Source organism: Hibiscus syriacus, unplaced genomic scaffold (assembly GCF_006381635.1).
Source record: "Hibiscus syriacus cultivar Baekdansim isolate YM2019G1 unplaced genomic scaffold, ASM638163v2 tig00000991_pilon, whole genome shotgun sequence".
NCBI classification, from domain to species: Eukaryota; Viridiplantae; Streptophyta; class Magnoliopsida; order Malvales; family Malvaceae; genus Hibiscus; species Hibiscus syriacus.
In genome coordinates this window covers 1,354,238-1,376,177 of record NW_024061840.1, presented here as the reverse complement: position 1 = coordinate 1,376,177, position 21,940 = coordinate 1,354,238, and the positions used below count along the sequence as shown (strand labels likewise).

Below are 21,940 nucleotides of genomic sequence, written 5' to 3'. Positions count from 1 at the left end.
TAATAAAAATATACCAATTTAATTTGTGATGGAATAATCATTCCATCGAAAATAAAAAATAAAAAAATATTATCACCACCTGTAAACAATTATCATTTATGTGCATTTATCCTTTACTTTTTTTTTATCTATATACATTTATAATATATTTATTTATACGTATTTCTCATTTTTTTCTTTATATTATGTTAAATATTTAATTTTTCTTTTATATGTCCAATTGAAATTATAATATATTGATTTATATGCATTTATCCTTTACTTTTTTTATTTATATGCATTTATATATATTTTTTATATTGTAATTTTAGATTGTAAAATGTTGTTTGTTAAATGATTTAGATATCTACTTTAATGACTTATATATAGTATACTCAATCATCTTCTTATAAAAAAATAAATTTTTCCTCTACAAATTTATTGCTTTGCATATACTTAATTATAATATATATAGTACAAATTGTTTCCTTTTTTATATAGTTAATGCAAGTTGCTTTTAATTAATTAATAAACTTCTTTTTAATGATATTGGTAACATAGTTATCATTTTTTTTACATTTATAAGAAAAATAATAATTTAAATTTTATTTTTGGTTATTTTTTTGTAGAACTCTGAAATTTTCTACGAAATTTGTGAGATGAGATAAGTTTGAATTTATTTTTAAAACATAATGCTATCAATTTATTAGTATTATCCTTTTAATTAAAAAGGTGCAAAATATTTCAGAAAGTAAAGAAAATATTTTTGCATGTAACATAGTTTAATATTTTTTTTCATATAAATAAAAATAGTAATTAAATTATTTTGCATGTAATTTACAATAATAATACCATAAGTTATGATTTTTTTTTGTTTTTTAGAAAATTTTAAAAATAGAAATTAAAAAATATTATTTAAAATTTTACTAATTTAAGTATCTCAATTTAATGATACATAGAAAAATGTTTTGGTATTCAGTATGGATCTATCTTGGATGTACAATATTGATAGGCTAATAAATGGTCACATTATTAAACATGATTTTGAGCGACCACTGTTGGAGTTCATCACATTTGCGTTAAGTAAGCCTAGATTTGTGGATCAACGAAATATTAGGTGTCCATATAATCGACCTAAATGCAGAAATAAACATTTTTGAGATCCATAAATGGTTAAAGTTCATGCGATCAACAAAGGGCTTGTTCCATATTATTACAATTGGGTGCATTATGGAGAGACACATTTTTCTCTCACTGGTTACTATAACCATATGACGGGACCTTGTACTCCAATTCCGGAGTTTACATATGATCCATGTGGTAACAATCAAGGACGAAGTAATATTTAAATATTGACAGAGGCCGAAATATTAGACTATTTAAGAAAAATATAAAGAAATATTAGGTATTTAAACTCGAAATTCAACATGAACCAAGCAATCTTAGCGATTAAGGGATTGTTGTTATCCTTGAGGTCCCGAGTTCAAGCACTTCTGTAGGGGTATGAGCGTTTATTGTCAAATAGTTGAAAGTATTTGTACAAATATTATCTTGTATTCAACCTAAATTAAAAAAAAAACTCAAAAGACAACTTCTAATTTGTCTAATGTTAAACTTACAATGACTTAAATTGTAATTAGACCAAATATTTGAGAACACAGACTTATCATTCTTTAGTTCGGCCCCTACTTGATTAAATATTTAATAAATTTTTATATTTTTAAATTTAAATATTTATTTTTATATGAACCAAAATACTATTAAACTAAAATTATATCAAATATAAAAATTTTAACAGGGGTCGATGCCCCCTTGGGCCCTAAGGGAGCTCTGAACCTGGTAACAATCATGATTCCCCTGAAGTAGATATTGGTGGTCCTGAATTAAATGCATATATGTCATAAGATGATCAACCATCAATTGGTTCGATGCATATGTTTTACGATAGACTTGGTGCTTTTCTGAACATATTTGACCCTGTAGCAATGAGTCCAAGTTATCAATGGTTTCTGAATTAATACACTAGGAAACACAATATCATATTCCTAATGCATGCTACGATGACCTTTGTCGAATAATGCAAAGGTTAATGCCCGAAAATAGTGTCATGACTGAATATTATCTTATGTTTGTTGAATTGTAATGGTTCAATACTTTTATTTGCTAATCAATGAAAATCCAACAAGGTTAGTGCACTTTTCCTCCCTTAGGAATTAGAGGGAGGTTTTTAGAGACGACTACCTTGTTTATTTTAAAAAAGTTAAAGTTAAAATTATATTTTTACTTTTCTTTAAAATTATGCACAATATAATTACCTGAATAGATTACAAAAGTAACAAAAGGATTATTATTCTATTTTTATTTTATGTGATAATTTTAAAAGTGTTTTAATTTTGTGACAGAATATGTGGACCCTCACAAATTTGTGACGGGTCCACATATTTCGTCACAAAATTTAGAGTTTTTTTTAAAAATACCCGCCCATTTCCTCCAATTTCTATCCTTTGAAACATAAAATTTGTGACGGGTCTACTTTTTCTGTCACAAAATTGTGTCAGGTCCACATATTCTTCACAAAATTTAGAGTTTTTTAATTACCCGCTCATTTCATCCAATTTCCCTCCATTGAAACATAAAATTTATGACGATTTCATATGTTTTGTCACAAAAATTAGAGGTTTTTTACTTACCCGCTCATTTCCTCCAATTTCCCTCCATTCAAACATAAAATTTCAAACATACCTATTTTGTACTCTTTTTTTCTATTTAAACCTATCTAAACTCATTTTTCTCTAATTTCTTTTTTCTTATTTTTTCTCTTCTTATTATCTCATTTTTTTCAACAAAAATAATTTAGATAATACTTATTGAAATTACATTTTATTACAATCTATTTTACTAGAATTTTAAATAATTTTTGAAAATTTTAATTTGGTTGTTTAGACATTTAATCTGGCTTATATAACTCGCCAACTCCCTCTCTCCAATATAGTTTAGATATTTCATTTCAACTACTCAAACAAATATGACTACTCAATCTAGCTTGTCCACCTTCATTTTGTTGCTTGTGACATTGGAATTCAATATAAAGGAGTTACTGCATGAAGCATATATTTTCTGGTCGGTGCACTTGGTAAGGGTTGGATGATTTTTTATATGACAATTTAAAAAAACATTTTTTAGAAAAAGTATTTTAAATTTGTGACTGAATTTGTGAACCCGTCACAAATTTCTGACAGATCCATCTATTCCGTCACAAATTTGTGATGGGTCCATATGTTCTTTCACAAAATAAATATTTTTAGAAAAAATATTTTAAATTTGTGATGAAATTTCTGGTCTCACCACAATTTTTTTACAGATCCAAATATTCCGTCATAAATTTGTGATGAGTGTACATGTTCCGTCATAATTTTTTGGAGTTTTTTTTCCCGCTGCCACTTCCTTCAATTTCCCTCCATTGCACCATAAAATTTTAAATTTATCCGTTTTTTACCTAATTTTTTCCTATTTAAACCTTTCTACACTCTCATTTATTTATTCTCATTTAATCTCTTCTTATTAACTCATTGTTTTCTCCCCAAAAGTTCTTCTCTTAATTTTATCCTCTTTTATTATCATTATTATCAATATTGATGTAAGTTTTAGTTTGTGTTCAATTTAATTTCTTTTAATATATACTTTGTTCATTATATTATTTTTAATTAATCACTAACATCTTTCATTATATTTTACAGGTTGCTTGCAAATTTTTAAATTATAAAAAATTCTTTAGTAGGCAAACTTTGTATTTTACTTTTTATTATTATTGAATATTGTATTTTTATATATAGTTTACACCCATATATTTTATATTTATTAGAAAGATTAAATTGTGAAATATATGTTGTAAATCCATATTTAATTTTAGTTAATATAGTTAATTTAATTTTTCGTTATATATTATTAATTTTTTATTAAGGATTTTTTAATATTATTATTATTATCTACTTTTTTTAAATTAATGTAATTATTTCAATTATATTATTATTTTTTGTGAATTAATTAATTAAATAAAAATTTGGATTCATAATATTTTGGAGGGAATTATAATTTTTTCAGGTATAATCTCGATATATTTTCCCTCATTTTTAAAAAATATTAAGATTTAAATTTCTGACAGAAAACATGTAATCCATCGAAAATTAAAAATTTAGTTTTTCTTTTTATATTTTTAAATATCCCGATTGAAGAGATATGTTCATCAGAAACATAAAATATTATTTATATATAACATTCCGACGAATTTTAAATTTTCTGACAGTAATATACTGATGGATTTTCACCAGTAAACTTTTGGCGAGTTACTTTATTCCCTCGAAAATATTGGTTTCAACCAGCATTTTACTGACCACTCTCTTCCCTCAGAAATTCCGTTAATAAAATCAAATTCCATCACAAATTCGCTCGGAAATTCCTTCAGCAATTGCACATTTTTTTGTAGTGTTAATAACGAAAAATTTCGTATGGGGTGAGTACAAATAAAATTTCGCAGTGAACACATTTAGTAAAATAAACAACTAACATAAATTGACACTTTTAATAAAATGAATAACTACCATAAAAAATTCGGATTCTAAAGTGGGCACGTTAGGTTCAACATACATCCACCAGGGGCACTTTATTTAGGGTAATTATTTTGCGCTTTGGTTTTTTAATAAGGTCAAAATATTGATATATATCTTTAGTTGATATTTAAGAAATTCTAAAAAATAAATAAAGTTATTTTTTTCCTAACTATGAAATTGAAAGATTCTATCCCTTGTATGACTTTATTTTTAACTTTTTAAATAAAATTTTCATGTGTAAAAGAATTGAAGATTTTGAAATCTTTAAAAAGTTCAAATTTCCTTCTTTTTTTTATATTGCTCAGGCAATAATAATGACTTTCGTTTTATGTTGATGTGGCAAACAGCAATAACAATAAAAAACGATTTATTCTTGTAATCACCATTTTTACCTCTCCATTCCAGCAGCTCCACGTTGCATTTTCAGCAGCTGCAGCAGCTCCACGTAGCAGCTACAAACCGCCTCCAACGACGCTCGACCTGCTGCCTCGCCTCGCCGAAGTATCCAGAAGACTCAAAGTTGCCGTCCACGTCGCTGCCCTATGGTGAGTCACTACCATAGTTTGGTGACTCACCTCAAGGGCCATTCTTTACCCGGTTCGAATCCATCACCAATGACGGTTATAAAAACCATCGACCATGCCTGCAAACAAAAGGAAAATGAGGCAAGCAAGACACACAGATAGCAAGAAACAGAAAGAAACAGAGAAAGCAACGAACAAAAAGACAGAGAGAGATACGAACATCAACCAAGAACCAGGGGAGCAACGGACAGCAAGCAACAGAGAGCAGAAAACCCGAAAGAGGACAACAAGAATAAAGAACAAAAAAAAACAGAGAGAACTCACCGTAGCCTCCACTTGTTGCTGGAAACCAAACGTCGAAGGTAAAATTTTTTTTTAGATCTATAAAAATATAAAGGTTTTTGGGGAAAACAAAGGTTGGAATCGACATTAGGAGGCCGGGATTGGTATTTTGGGGTAATTTGGGAGTTCCGACCACCGTGAGCGGTGGCCGACGGTAGTGGTCGGCGTCGGAGCATGGCCGACGGCGGTGGTCTCTCCCTCTCCGTTTTAGAGAGATGGCAGAGAGAATTTCATCTCTCTCAGTTAGAGAGAGAGATGAAATAAGAAAATATGAGAAGAATGGCATAAAACGGACGGTTTTGGGGGTTTTAAATCCCTCTCCAAACGACATCGTTTTGGAGAGGGACCTTTGAGTAATTTAGATTATGGATAAACCCTTTCTGAAACCTTTAAAGTTTGAATACTTCCATCTTAGTCATTAAATTAAATTTTTGAGCATTTTAATTTTGTTCCCGAATTTTAGTTTATTATAATTTAGTCATTTACAAAATTATATATATTTTAGGTAAAATAAAAGATTTAGACCTCTAATTTTAATATTTAATATTTTAATCCCGAAAGCATGTTTTAATTTATCTTAATTTGATATTTGAATTTAATATAATTTTATTTTAATCACTAAATTAATAAATGAGTAAAATAGCATGTTTAGTCATTTGTAAACGTTAAATGATTAATTACGAATTACGACATTTAATCTTAATATGTTATAATTTAGTCCTTAATTTTAATACTTTCATTTATTTTACAAATTTTATTACTTTTTAATTTAATCTTATAATTTTAATTTTCTTTATTTTGGTCACTATTTTATTTTATTATTGCCCCTTTAATTTCACTATTTTATTTTATTATTTTTTATCCCCTATAATTTTAATAATTTTTTATTTTTGTTTCTTATAATCAATTATGATTAAATATTAAAGGTTTTGTTTATTGATTATAGATGTTAGGTGATAATAATTATAAATATATTGGTAATAAAATCAACATGAGAATAGTATGTTATTAAAGATATTCAACTACTCTTGACTTCTTAAATTATTAGTCACGCATGTATAATAAAGTATTCAAAGATGATTGTGTTTAAAATATATATTTACTTTATTGAAATATATTTTATTATTAGTCACGTGTTGTAATGTATTCAAATGGAAATATATTGGTGATTATTGGTCATGTTTAAAATATATATAAATATATATATTTATTTTATTTTATTTAAATTATTTTTTAAGAAATATTATCATATTCTTTTTAATATTTATTTATTTTATATCAAACAAAATAGTTGTCTTAAAGTAATTGGATGTCCATTTTTTGATATTTTTTATTTATTTATTTTTTAATATATAAATCTATTTTTATATTATTTTTAGATAAATTTTTATTAAAATTTATTTATTTTTTAATATTAAGAAAGGAGCTGTCTTAAAACACCTAGAAGCCCTTTTCTGATATTTCTAAAAAAAATATATATTGTTTAATAAAATATATATATTAATATATTATCTTAAAATTATATTAATAAATTTAACAGAATTATGAATTAAATATATCTTTGAATTTTTAAAATTCTAATAATAGAGACAATTTATAGTTAATAAAGTACCAATTTTGGGCGTTGTAGGGGTGCTAATCATTCCCTAAACGTAACCGACCACGAATCCCTTTTTATTAATAAAAGAATGAATTTTGGTTAAACGCAGATCAGTTTATCTTTTAACTGATGTTTTCTTAAAAACTCTTTAAAAGATGATTTTTAGGTATTCGACCTACCTGACTCAAAAGGCCGATGGCGACTCCCAAATTATTTTAAAAACCATTTATTCACATCAATTTTCCCGCCAAAATAATATTTCGTGCCCGGACGAAAACCGGTTACGACAGCTTGGCGACTCCGCTGGGGATAAGTCAGGCTTTTAAAAATCAATTATAAATTGTCTCTATTAATTATAAATTAAAAATTCATATATTTAATTTATAATTCTTTTTTATTTATATACATATTATTTTTATAGTATTTATATATATTATTAATATTTCATTTTATTTGCAAGTATTTTATTTCATTATTTATTTTTCTGTCAGGGGTTTGAACATTTCTCCTCACACACAACACTTGCATCGCATACCATAAAGCTCTATAATTGAGTTTGTCCCTTTTAAGTGGGAGTGAAAGCAACACCTTCGTGAGAATTTATTCTCCGTGTCAGACCTAGCAAGTAACTTTCGGGGTTCATATGCTCTACGTCTTCGTGAGAATTTATTCTCCGTGTCAGGCATAGAGAAATGTATCCCCTCGAATTGAACTCGATCCATTTAAGTCTGTAATGGACTAGGATTGAGGGTTGACAACCCAAGGGGGCATCAACAAAGACAATTCGAGTACCTTTACTCCTAGAACTGAAACTATGCATATAATAAACCCTAGAAATTCACCTAATCTAAGACAATACTGAACCTCTGTTCATAGGTGTACACAAAGGAGAAATAAGCTCTAGCTTTTAATTTATTTAATTTATTATTATTTTTTCTCCCTGAATAAATGCATGCGAACTAGAAATCATGCGGTTAGGTTAATTTTTCCAAACAAAGCATGGAACTAGAAAGCATGAGGTTAGGATTTATTATATACCATGATAAATAAATTTTTCTTTCAATTAGTTGGTATTAACCATTTTATTTTTTTCTTATTTTCCCATGTATGTTATTTTTGCTCTAATTTGTTTAAATCATTTTCTTTTGTTTGCATTGCATGATCATGACCAAAAGGTGTTAACTGAAAAGACTGTTCATCAAATTGGAAAGAAATCATAAATGGACAAAAAGTTTTATAATCGAACAAAATATGACGCGGCCAAGGAAAGACATCCTAAAGAAACTACGAGGATCGAGGGAATTTCTATGCACACAGAGAACCAGTTATATTAATACCAAAAGTATTACACAAAGATCCTACCAGATTGATACCAAAAGCAGTCTATGGTAAGAGCATCAGTCAGGGAATTCAGAGTAGTGGAGGTTTTTATGAAGCTCAAGCATGTTATTTGAAGGACTTGAAGGATCAAAACAAGAAATTGAGCACAAAAATGGAAGCCATGCATGAAGATTTCCAGAAGATCAGTCAAGCCTTTCGAAATGCTGGCATAGGAAACACCCCAGAAGAGTGGATCATAGGGGTCACCAAGCTGAAAAAGAACTGCAACATATATGAAGATCTTGTTCAAGAACTTCTTAGACAGAAAGGATCTCTTACAAGGGAAAATGAGCAACTTCGAGAAGTGACACAGAAGATGAAAGAGAATGTCATAGAAGAAGTTGCAGTCCATACAAGCAATATGGTTCTTAAATGATAGATTTAGCTGATTTTACAAGGAGATAAAGCAGACTGAAGACTCAAATTTTTGAGCATGAATGGAAACTAATTAAGCTTTGGAAAAGTTAGGAGTAAAATATATCCCTATATGTAAAGTTTTGTTTGATGTACCGAAACTTTTGCGTTCAATGAAATCTGTTCTAAGATGATCACTCTTGAGTAACACCTTTTCATACATGCATTTGTATTTTGCATTTGTACATTTTTACGTTTGTATTTACATTTACATTTTTAAATTTACATCATGCATTAAAACATATTTAATTAAATAATAATGTTTATTTATTTTCAATATCAAAGAAAAGGGCATTCTTAATATAACTGGATGTCCTATTCTGGTATTTTAAATAATTTACATTTACATTTTTACAATTGCATCTTTGCATTTGTATTTTTATGTTTGCTTTTGTATTGCACAATTTGTATTCTTATTATTACATTCATATATTTACATTTGCCTTTGGCATCTTTGCATTTTTTGTCATAATACAATAAAACATTCATTAAAATAAGGATTTCAAACGAAGTGATCTTGGTTTTTCCTTGAAGCAAGAACGCTCAGCACGACACAAAAAAAATGTCAAAAGAAACTGAAGATAGTCTAGCCAAATTTGAGATAAAGCAGAAAGAAATACAAGAGGAATTGAGGAGCAAGTTGGCACAAATCGAAGCTAATTCTCAGATCGATCTACTGAACAATATGAAAGAAATGATTGATAAGCATTTGACTGCTGGAAAGAGTCTTGTTGAAAACCCCACAAATTCTTTGGGTGTTACACCTGTTTATATTCCTGAGTTCACCTCTGTACCCCAGGAAATTCAATCATCGATTTAATTCGCTGTTAAGAACTCACCATATCAAGCTGGAGCATCGTTCCCCACTGATTGTCCTACTACTTCTGAGTTGAAGCCTGATGAATTTTGTATTAGTAATAAGGTCCTTGACCTAAACAAATCAGTTGAGAAGGAAAAATTCACTCAACAACTGGAAAATATAGAAGAGGTGATAAAATCTATAGAGACAGTTGAGTCATTTTATGGGTTTGATGCCAAAGAACTAAGTTTGGTCCCTGGCCTGGTTATTCCACCAAAGTTCAAGGTTCCAGATTTTGAGAAGTATAATGGGACCACATGCCCTTCATATCATATCACTATGTATTGTCGTCGTATGACTGGCTATGTAGAGAATGAAAAATTGTTGATCCACTGTTTCCAAGACAGTTTATCTGGGTCTGCATCCAGATGGTATAATCAGCTAAAACATACTCAAATACGTTCTTGGAGGGACTTATCTCAAATTTTTTTTGGGTCAATACAAGCACATGACTGATATGGCCCCTGATCGAACAATGTTGCAAAGCATGAATATGAAGTGCCATGAAAGCTTTCGACAATATTCACAACGATGAAAAGACGTTGCTTCTCAAGTACATCCACCATTGACTGAAAAAGAGTTCACTACTTTGTTCATCAACACATTAAAATTTCCTTATGTTAATCACATGATAGGGGTTGTCCCTAATAATTTCTCTAACATCATCATAAGTGGAGAAATCATCGAAATGGCTATCAAGAATGGCAAGATAAGAGGCTCTGACAATACTAAAGTCAAGAAAGAAGCTAGGGTTAATACAATGAGGTCTTATTCAGTTAAACATGGTGCCAAACCTTATAGAGTGATCAAGAAGAAAAAGAATGTGCAGGGATTTCAATTTCCTCCCTTCCACTGTTCAAGTGAAAAATTGCATCCAAAAATGCTCTCAGCCAGATCAATTACTCCACAACTTGATCAATCATAGTGGCCTCCAAATGATAATTGAACCTATAAGGAAGTTCCTTGGATAAATCAGACTAGAATTCCAAATTGTTCAGCTAAGGTTCCTGGTAACCTTAAGGGAAATTTCCAAGACCCTTTAGAGCAAGCAATTCAAAAATACAAGATAAAAGAAGGGGTTAAGGTTCAATGTTAAGAAATCGTTGTTGCAACAGAAACTAATGTAACCAAATCCTACGAAGAATATCAGGCACAAGAAAATGGGAAAAGAAATCAAAAGGCTCCCATGGATGTAATTCGAGATTGGCCTATAGGTCTAAGAAAGAATGAGGCATATATAACCCAGAAGACACCTCAGATACCTATATCAGATTTTCCGAAAACCAGTAAGGCAAGGGGAAACTTAAGGAGTCTGGTTAATACTACCCCAGTTATAGCTGAAATGAGCATTCAGAACCCCCTCAATAAAATGAGAGCATTCATTCGTTCAGAACGATCAAAGAAAGTGATAGCCTCGCGAGCAAGAAAAACTCTAAAGGTGTTTCAAGAATCTATCTCAGACCTGTACCCTCATTTTGTTAAAGCTCAATACATTACACCAAGATTGGTGAAGGTGTCACCAAGGCCTTATGCTCATTACTATGATCAAAATAGCTTCTGTAATTTTCACTTGGGAGTATCTGGACATTCAACAGGGAATTGTTGGTCACTGTTAAAGGAAATAGAGACGCTCGTCGATAAGGGAGTCTTGACACAAGAAATGATCAAGAAATGGGGAGCAAATAAGGATAAAAATCCTGGGCCAAGTACATACCCAACAATAGAGGAGCGATGAGTCATGATAAATAAATAAGTGGAAGTGTTATCTACCACTATAGTACTTTTCTATTTTCAGCATCTTGTTTGAACTTGTTTTTTTGTTTTTTTCTCCGCCTTTTGTGCAAAAAAAATAAATTGTGTTGCTTTTATGGTTTGAGCAAAGAATCAAGTTTAATCTTGAGATTATTGAGTATCAAGTAGATTAAATATTCTTTTAAATTTGCAAGAGTTATAGATCTATTGGCAAGTGATAAAATTATATCTTCAATATCCCATCCAATGCCAATTACTCAAACCAAATCCTGATACTACATTTATCTGAGACTCTGAAGAAATGTCTCTACCTGTTTTTGAGACACAAACTCTAGATGTTACCTTCTCGGGTAGAGTCGATTGATTGATGATACAACCTTCCACCATATACATGACTTTATAAGTCACACATTTGTCCTTCCAAATACAAAACCCATAAACCAAAAGACCTCAAAAGAACCAAACTTTCAACTATTCGTAAATTTTACTGCAAGAAGAGACGAGAAGAGGCATCATGGACCAACTCATTGATGATAATTTCGAGTGATTAGGGCATAATCAAAGAAGAAGGGGAAAGTGATTGATTGAAATAATATATCATGCATTAATTACATTTTTCATGTAAGTAAAATTAATCTTGAATATTCATCCCCTTGGAGATACCTCTTTTTACAAAGGTTTCTGTGTATGAGATGACGAACGGCATTGTTTCATTTATCCTTTAATATATATATATTATATATATATATATATCCTTTGTTGTCCCCACTTGAGCCTGAATGATTTTCTTCTGATTCAACCCTAACCAAGGATCACCCTCTACATTGGGGGGTAAGGTAAAGGATATTTGCTCACAAGAATGAAGATTGTCAATACAGTTTTATTATGAAGACAAGTTTCCATGAAGTCAAGAAAGTTTTGAATTACAAAGTATGTCAAATACAGAGTGCTTGAAGATCAATCCAATCAAGATAATGGAAAATCTCCAAAATGCAAAAGGAAAAGGAGATGCTCAAAGCAGTTGAAATATTATACTCATCCAGCAAAGAAAAAAAAATAGAAATAAAAAAAACAAAACAAAAAGGAAAAGAAGAAGGAAATTGAATCAGATGGGTGACTTATTGAGCCTCAAGTTACAAGGTTGATCAAGTACGAACAAGAAGAGCAAGAAATGCTGAAGATATGAGAAATTGGAAATGAATCCAAAATTTGGCAGTCTAGAGGGATCCAAATGATGGAAAAATCCCCAACAAAGCAGATCCAAGTTAAGCAAGGCAAGATTGATGGCATCAGAATGAATTGATCCTTGGTTTGATTACCCTTAAACACTTATTTGGGCCTTTTTATCCCTTTCTTTCGTAACCATAAGCCATGGCCTATGTTACGTACCTGAAAGTCCATTCTAATCATACATAGATTTCTAAGTAAAAGATGATATCTTTAGAATTCATTCCGCCTTCCAAGATTGATTTTTATTGCAAAATTTTTTTTTTTAAATCTTTAATGCATGTTATGAAAAATGATAAAGGGGGGGTTCAAGATGTAATTTTTAAAACACTTGAAACCAAAGAAGGATTCGAGTTGAAAACCTACAAAAGGCGGCTCGAATAATGAATGGTGCAACAATGACATAAGAGACGATCTTAAGCTCTTAATAAAGCACCGCACATCTCAAAGACGTTCCTGAGAGTAGGGAAACAAGAAGCATCTCTACAAGATGGGCATAACAACCATTTCTTCAAGTTAGTGTAAGCAAAAACGACATACTGAACCAACTTGAAAGAACCTACTTTACCAAAATCCACCCACACCTCAAATCAGTCAATAATTTTGACACTTGCCATAGGACTATGATTTTTGAATGATTTAAAAGTGTAGTGATTTATTTGATATTCATTAAATTCATTGTTTATTATTCGATTATATTGTGAACCTGAAAGGGGTAATACTTTGCAAAATTCTTTCATTCTTCAATAAAGAAAGGAGAAAAAAAAAACATTTTCAAACAGTACAGTCTCAAATGAGGAAGGTCCTTAAAGCAATTGTTGCTTATTCTACCTCTGTTGTAGAAAAAGAATGAACGAAGCCAGAAGAATGAAGCGCTTCACATTTTTGAAGGCAAGTGGTCCAAGAAGCCAGAAAGTCTGGAGAATTGAACTTGTGACACTCTCCTATGACATTAGCAATTCATCAAGAAAGATTATCGTTTATCTCATGCTGAGGGCGATAAGCATCACCAGACAGATTATTTTCCCCAACCATCAATTCATGTTCTCTAGAAGATTACATCATAAAGCCATGAACAAGTTACTACCTGCACTCTGGTGTTAGCTCAAGTCTTGATACATCATTGCTACTTCTTCTACGCCGATCACTTTCTTTGTCAAAATGATATCCATTATGTCCTTCAGAAGATTGTTGAATTTGAATTGAGGACTTATGGCACAGAATAAGACGTTGGAACAAATTCTACATTTGTATGCCGTACAGGATTCTAAAAGTTGAGATAACCAGTTTTACCATCAACTAAACCTTTCCATGGTTAGGGAAGAGTGGGATATGGCAGTGTGTATTTTGGAGCAGCAGAATAGACAGTCACTGTGGCAGTCATTGCAAGAAAATGCACTAACAAAAATCTTCTAGTTTATCATGATGATGTTTATTTCTTCCAGTAAGGTTGTTACGCTGGATAACACTGACAACAAGGTCGAATTCGCCAAAACTACTCATCAATTGCTCCAACCGATCATCATTCAGTTCTTACACATCTGTTTTCAAAGATATGCCAAGACAATAGAAGGCAATCTCTACATCACTGATTCCAGAGAAAAGGGACAGGACATTGATAACCTAGAGGAACATGTTTCTAATGATCCTCCTCCTCGTGTATGGTTTTTAGGGAAACATAGAAGCATTTCCACTTCATCAGATTCAAGTGGAACAATTTTATTCTTTTTAACCCATACCAGATTCCATTTTCAGCACTCATCAAGAACATACTTCTGGACATTCGAAGGTGGCTCATTGTCATAAGCTTCAAGAGCCTTACAGGAAGGCCATCATTTCTTTGTCAATGGAAAAACATCAGCACATGGAGGAAGCAGAATAAGAGAAAAATCTGTTCTTAATTGGCAGAATTATGAATATAGCCCTTTTCAGTGTAGTAGCATGAAAATGCTTCGAATCTACAAATTCTAGCTCTACATCGATAAGTATTATGATATTCCAGTCCAAACATTAACTGGAGCAAGTGCCAGGTGATCATAGTAGAAATAAGAAGACTCAATAGCATCTTCTGGAAGTGTTCTTTGAGTTATCTGATCTGATTTGGTATGAACCCCAAAACCAATCATTGGATTTAAAAGATGAATTTGCTCATAGTAGAAATAAGGAGACACAATAGCATCTTCTGGAAGTGTTTTTTGAGTTATCTGATCTGATTCAGTAGGAACCCCAGAACCATCATTGGAATTAAAGATGAATTGCATGATCGTCTTCATTAAGAAATTTCTTTTCAAGCTTCCTATGCTTATTCCTTTTCCAAAATCATATCCCAAGTTTCGCCTTTGCTTGTAATTGGATCATTGCATAATGGCTTCCTATCTTCTACCATAAGAAGTGCATCAGTAACCTTAGCCATTTGATCAGCACATATAAAATCTGTCAATTCTGCAATTGATGAATCTGAACCACATCTCTCCATGGTTATTGAAGCCTCAACCTCTGAGAATCCCATTTTTGTCAAGTATAACAGTTTACTCTCCTATCAGAATCAGAATTCATGATTTCCTCGATATCAGAAGAACTATCAATATCTGTGAAATCATCCTGAAAGATCGCTTCATAATCAGATGAGTTGTTATCAGAATCAACATGTGCATGGGTATGGATTTTTTATGAGCCTGTACCATGTATATGTAGTCTTGCTATTGCATCAGATTACTGTTCGCATAAATTGGTTTCTCTCCCACAGAAAAGTATATTTCAGAGATGGCTTTCACTGAAAGATGATAAGACACTGTGTCAGCCTGGAACGGATTACCAAACTATTTTCACTGCTCTGTCTGACTAAATCCCTCCAGATACAGAAAATGGCCACCTCATTCAGAAGATACCTATCTCAGACGTTTCTGTCAGAATGATTGAATTCTTCCAGTTACCGGACAACACTACTGTTTAGTGACGCCAGAATGAGAGTATTCAAGATAAACAGATTTTGGGCACGAATAAAGCCACAAGTACCTACAACAGTGCATTGTCAAAATTGAACCTTGTGATGGATCATAACATTTCAGTCAAATAGCATTGAGAGTGAATCAAAGATCTAGAGAGATATCTTGAAGGCCCATTCAACCAGAAATAGATATTGGGGCATTTTGAAGGCTCGCAGCAATATGAATATTTGGTCATTTGAAGGCCCATCTCAACAAGAAGTAATGTTAAGCATACTTTTAGCATCTGTATCAGCCAATGTTGGGGCAGCTGAAGGCCCACATCATCATCTGTCAAGATCATTGACTTGAACAAATATGAGAGATAAAGATATGAAAATGAAAATGTGAAACAATGACAATGAAGCTGACTACATAATTGCTTCGTCATCAGGCAGTTACATTATGATCATGTGTTGAAAAAATATCTACTCAGCAAGTATATTTTGAAAAACCTAATATTCTTAACCGTATGTCACATGACAGTGTGTTCTTGATAAACTACATTACGGTTGCATGAATAAAGATGATCCCAGGAAGACTACTCGATCCAGGGTTCAGTTCCTCAAGATCTCAGCATTGAATTTGGCCTTCTGTGTGTCGGTGATAATTGAAATATTTCTTTGAGATTCCTAGCAAATAGTTTCAACCATACTTGAGATTATGAAGCTGTTTTTCACATCAGTTTTTGCTTGCTTGATGACATTGAAAGGGAGACTCGACTCTCACTATATACTGTTATTCCCGTTGTTTTTGGGATCATCATTACTAGCCAAGATGAATTGAGTTTCCATCTATTTTGGGTTTTATCATGTGTTTTCATCCCCATCAGCAAGAATTCCCACGGATATCTTTCATACATAGCTCTTATAGTGGGTGTGTTTCTAATTCCTACAACGCTCATTACAGAAGAAACGTGATCAATATCACACTTGCCCTTGCTCGAGATGATATTAAGATCAGTTGGTATCTTTTATTCAACTCGACACTAGCATATCGTGAATTTGACCAACTTTTTGGTTATACCAACATCTCACTTATATCCCCACTGAGTTTTGTTCTCAAGTGATCTTGTGATATCATACAAAACTTTGAATACTAGCAAGAGCTTCAATAATTGAGAATCTGAGCAGAGTCCACAGCAAAGGATGAATGCGTTGTCAAATGTTTTATGTCCCACAGAAAGGATGAATGTGTTGTCAAGTGTTTTACATCTAAGCTGAAACCACATGAGAAAGAATATGTTATCAAATGTTTTACGAACCAGTTCTGATGTTGAACCAATGTTGTGATCTATGGTTTCCATTTTTGATCCAAGATGAAGTTTGTCTTCTTCACTTGAAGATTATAAGATGAGATATGATGAAGATTTATTCCGCAGATGGAGAGCTGAAATTTTAACCACAAGAAACTAGTTAAATATGGAGACATATTATATGGTCCAAGTTGCTTTGTTCGAGATCCAATTAGATGTGGAGACATGAAAGGAATTGGAATAAATCCTCCTTGTGATATGTTTCAAGAGTCAAATTAGAACAAGCTCTACTCTCCTAATTAATCCTTGCTGAGTCAGGCATATCTACATCTACACTCTTCAAAGATGATAGATTCTCTTTTAAAGATGACAGATTCTCTTTCAAAGATGAAAACTTTATGGGATTTCTACACAAGTCCAAACAATAAAGTTGGTTTTATCCAAGACAAAATGGGGCATTAAGGTCATAATCTGACTACGACAAGAGTTCCACGAATAAAACAATTCTTCTGAGACTTTCATAAAGCAAAGAATACATAAAGATACAAGTTGATCAGATAGTTCTTCAGAAATGCAAGCTTGATAGCATAAGTTGCTACACTGATATCCAGAGTTGACCCTGTCAATAAATGATGAAGTGGAGGAAAACCGAGTTCACCATTTTGAAGTCAAATGAAAAATTGCATCAACATTCATGCATCATATTTAGACATTTGCAAAATAGGAGCATTTTTCATTCATTTTATCCATGTTTAAAATTTGATAGGAATTTCAAAGATTTTAGCAAAGATATGAATTCATCATTCGATGATTCAGCATTACCATTCGAGTTCATATGAGAAGAACTCATCTGAAGAAAAAAGAAGAAGTTCATAATGAGAAGAACTTGTTCAACTTTTCGCTTGAATTCATCATTCGATGATTCAGCATTACCAGTTCGAGTTCATAATGAGAAGAACTCATCTGAAGAAAGAAGAAGAAGTTCATAATGAGAAGAGCTTGTTCAACCTTTGTTTGATGCTATCACAGAAGGAAATAGATCAGTATCAGCATTTCCAGAAGAAGTTCATAATGAGAAGAGCTTGTTCAACCTTTTGCTCAAATCCACCTCTTTTAAGGATCAGCATTTCCAGAAGAAGTTCATAATGAGAAGAACTCATCTGAAGAAAAAGAAGTGCATAATGGGAAGAACTTATTTAACCTTTGTTCGACTCGTCATAGAGAGAATATATCAACATCACATTGTTTAACCTTTTGTCAAATCCATCAGAAGGAGGTGGATCGTCATTCCCAGCAAAATGTTCACAATGAGAAGAACTTATAGCTCAAAGTTTAAACTTTCAAGCTAAAAATGGTGTTTTTATGTCTTTGCTCCATTCCTGTTCCACAGCAACGAGCAAAGAGGGGCAGCTGTAATCACCATTTTTACCTCTCCATTCCAGCAGCTCCACGTTGCATTTTCAGCAGCTGCAGCAGCTCCACGTAGCAGCTACAAACCGCCTCCAACGACGCTCGACCTGCTCGCCTCGCCGAAGTATCCAGAAGACTCAAGTTGCCGTCCACGTCGCTGCCCTATGGTGAGTCACTACCATAGTTTGGTGACTCACCTCAAGGGCCATTCTTTACCCGGTTCGAATCCATCACCAATGACGTTATAAAAACCATCGACCATGCCTGCAAACAAAAGGAAAAGGAGGCAAGCAAGACACACAGATAGCAAGAAACAGAAAGAAACAGAGAAAGCAACGAACAAAAAGACAGAGAGAGATACGAACATCAACCAAGAACCAAGGGAGCAACGGACAGCAAGCAACAGAGAGCAGAAAACCCGAAAGAGGACAACAAGAATAAAGAACAAAAAAAAACAAAGAGAACTCACCGTAGCCTCCACTTGTTGCTGGAAACCAAACGTCGAAGGTAAAAAAAAATTTAGATCTATAAAAATATAAAGGTTTTTTGGGGAAAACAAGGTTGGAATCGACATTAGGAGGCCGGGATTGGTATTTTGGGTAATTTGGGAGTTCCGACCACCGTGAGCGTGGCCGACGGTAGTGGTCGCGTCGGAGCATGGCCGACGGCGGTGGTCTCTCCCTCTCCGTTTTAGAGAGATGGCAGAGAGAATTTCATCTCTCTCAGTTAGAGAGAGAGATGAAATAAGAAAATATGAGAAGAATGGCATAAAACGGACGGTTTTGGGGGTTTTAAATCCCTCTCCAAACGACATCGTTTTGGAGAGGGACCTTTGAGTAATTTAGATTATGGATAAACCCTTTCTGAAACCTTTAAAGTTTGAATACTTCCATCTTAGTCATTAAATTAAATTTTTGAGCATTTTAATTTTGTTCCCGAATTTTAGTTTATTATAATTTAGTCATTTACAAAATTATATATATTTTAGGTAAAATAAAAGATTTAGACCTCTAATTTTAATATTTAATATTTTAATCCCGAAAGCATGTTTTAATTTATCTTAATTTGATATTTGAATTTAATATAATTTTATTTTAATCACTACATTAATAAATGAGTAAAATAGCATGTTTAGTCATTGTAAATGTTAAATGATTAATTACGAATTACGACATTTAATCTTAATATGTTATAATTTAGTCCTTAATTTTAATACTTTCATTTATTTTACAAATTTTATTACTTTTTAATTTAATCTTATAATTTTAATTTTCTTTATTTTGGTCACTATTTTATTTTATTATTGCCCCTTTAATTTCACTATTTTATTTTATTATTTTTTATCCCCTATAATTTTAATAATTTTTTATTTTTGTTTCTTATAATCAATTATGATTAAATATTAAAGGTTTTGTTTATTGATTATAGATGTTAGGTGATAATAATTATAAATATATTGGTAATAAAATCAACATGAGAATAGTATGTTATTAAAGATATTCAACTACTCTTGACTTCTTAAATTATTAGTCACGCATGTATAATAAAGTATTCAAAGATGATTGTGTTTAAAATATATATATTTACTTTATTGAAATATATTTTATTATTAGTCACGTGTTGTAATGTATTCAAAATGGAAATATATTGGTGATTATTGGTCATGTTTAAAATATATATAAATATATATATTTATTTTATTTTATTTAAATTATTTTTTAAGAAATATTATCATATTCTTTTTAATATTTATTTATTTTATATCAAACAAAATAGTTGTCTTAAAGTAATTGGATGTTCATTTTCTGATATTTTTTATTTTTATTTTTTTTAATATATAAATCTATTTTTATATTATTTTTAGATAAATGTTTTATTAAAATTTATTTATTTTTTAATATTAAGAAAGGAGCTGTCTTAAAGCACCTAGAAGCCCATTTCTGATATTTCTAAAAAAAAATAAATATCTTGTTTAATAAAATATATATATTAATATATTATCTTAAAATTATATTAATAAATTTAACAGAATTATGAATTAAATATATCTTTGAATTTTTAAATTTCTAATAATAGAGACAATTTATAGTTAATAAAGTACCAATTTTGGGCGTTGTAGGGGTGCTAATCATTCCCTAAACGTAACCGACCACGAATCCCTTTTTATTAATAAAAAGAATGAATTTTTGGTTAAACGCAGATCAGTTTATCTTTTAACTGATGTTTTCTTAAAAACTCTTTTAAAAGATGATTTTTAGGTATTCGACCTACCTGACTCAAAAGGCCGATGGCGACTCCCAAATTATTTTAAAAACCATTTATTCACATCAATTTTCCCGCCAAAATAATATTTCGTGCCCGGACGAAAACCGGTTACGACAATTCTTTTGATTGTTGATTTGTATTTGTTGATAATAAAATAATAATTATTTAAAATAATAGAGTGATGTACATTGGTTGAAAAGGTTACGTAAGTTTGATTTACCACTCAAGTTTATTATTATTATTTTTTATAAATTTAGGATAAGTATATATTAGTATATGTTTAAATATAACTCTAAAAAATTATCATCAAACGCTCACACTTTTAATATTTATTATACTTGAAAGTGAAACATCTATGAATAATAATAATTCTTACTGCCGTAGTTGCATAGTTCGTGTAAGTCTCATAGTTTATTCTCTTTTATGAAAAAACCCCTAAACTTTATGATTAAAAAGGTGTATGTATCCAAGTAAAAAAAGCATGCACGCACCCTTTGATTAAAAAAGAAGCATGCATGCATGCAAGCGTCAACTCCCAAAGCGTAATTTAAGAAAGAAAGTAAAGATTTAATGAATAGGATTACCTGCTGTTGGCATGAGAATGTTGATATCCAGCCTGAAATGGGTGATGCCGGCGTAGCCCTTGAAAAGAATGGGGCCGATGCCAGCAAACACCGCTGCCGCAGCTACCCATTGCAAGGGACGGTGCACATACTTGAAAAAAGATATCAGAAGTAGCAACCCACAAGCAACCACTAAAGGACTTGGCCATTTCTTTTTGGTACTTTATCTCCCCATCCCCATGTGCTCTGACATTTGCTTCAAGCCTTCTTGATTTAGAGCCCTTACGGCTCAAAAGTAACATCTAGCTCAAGAGCCGTTTCGGACACAACAAATAACTATGTTGAAGAAGAAGAAGAGGAGGGTTTACCGATTCGAGTCTGAGAAACAAAGAGATTATCGTGGAGAACAATGAGGGTTCTGGTAGGAACAATCACATATACTTGTTTCACCCCTTCAACCGATTTCAATATGTTTTCTATCAGCGGAACCTCAGAGGAACAGCATAGTCCCAACACATCAAAGTAGCTCTTCTGCAGTTTTTTCTCATTTCCACCCATTCTATTTCTTCTGCAAAAATTAAAATTTAAAAAGCTGATCCATTTTGAGCAAAGAAAAAATGGAATTCCAAAGAAACATTAAAAGAGGGTACTGTTGAGGATCTTAAACGTCTTAATGATAATGGATTTCCAAAGAAACATAAGTTGACCAATGGAATTCAAAAAAATGTTTAAGTAGAGGAGATATTGGAGTTGGAAACATTACCTTGGTAGTCAGAGGA

At 31.5% G+C, this 21,940-nt stretch overlaps 1 pseudogene; it reads right to left on the bottom strand.

Annotated features, from left to right (window-relative positions):
* The window catches only part of LOC120119404, a 40,431-nt pseudogene extending 18,706 nt beyond the window's left edge, over positions 1 to 21,725 (bottom strand).
* Positions 21,726 to 21,940: the final 215 nt, after the last annotated feature.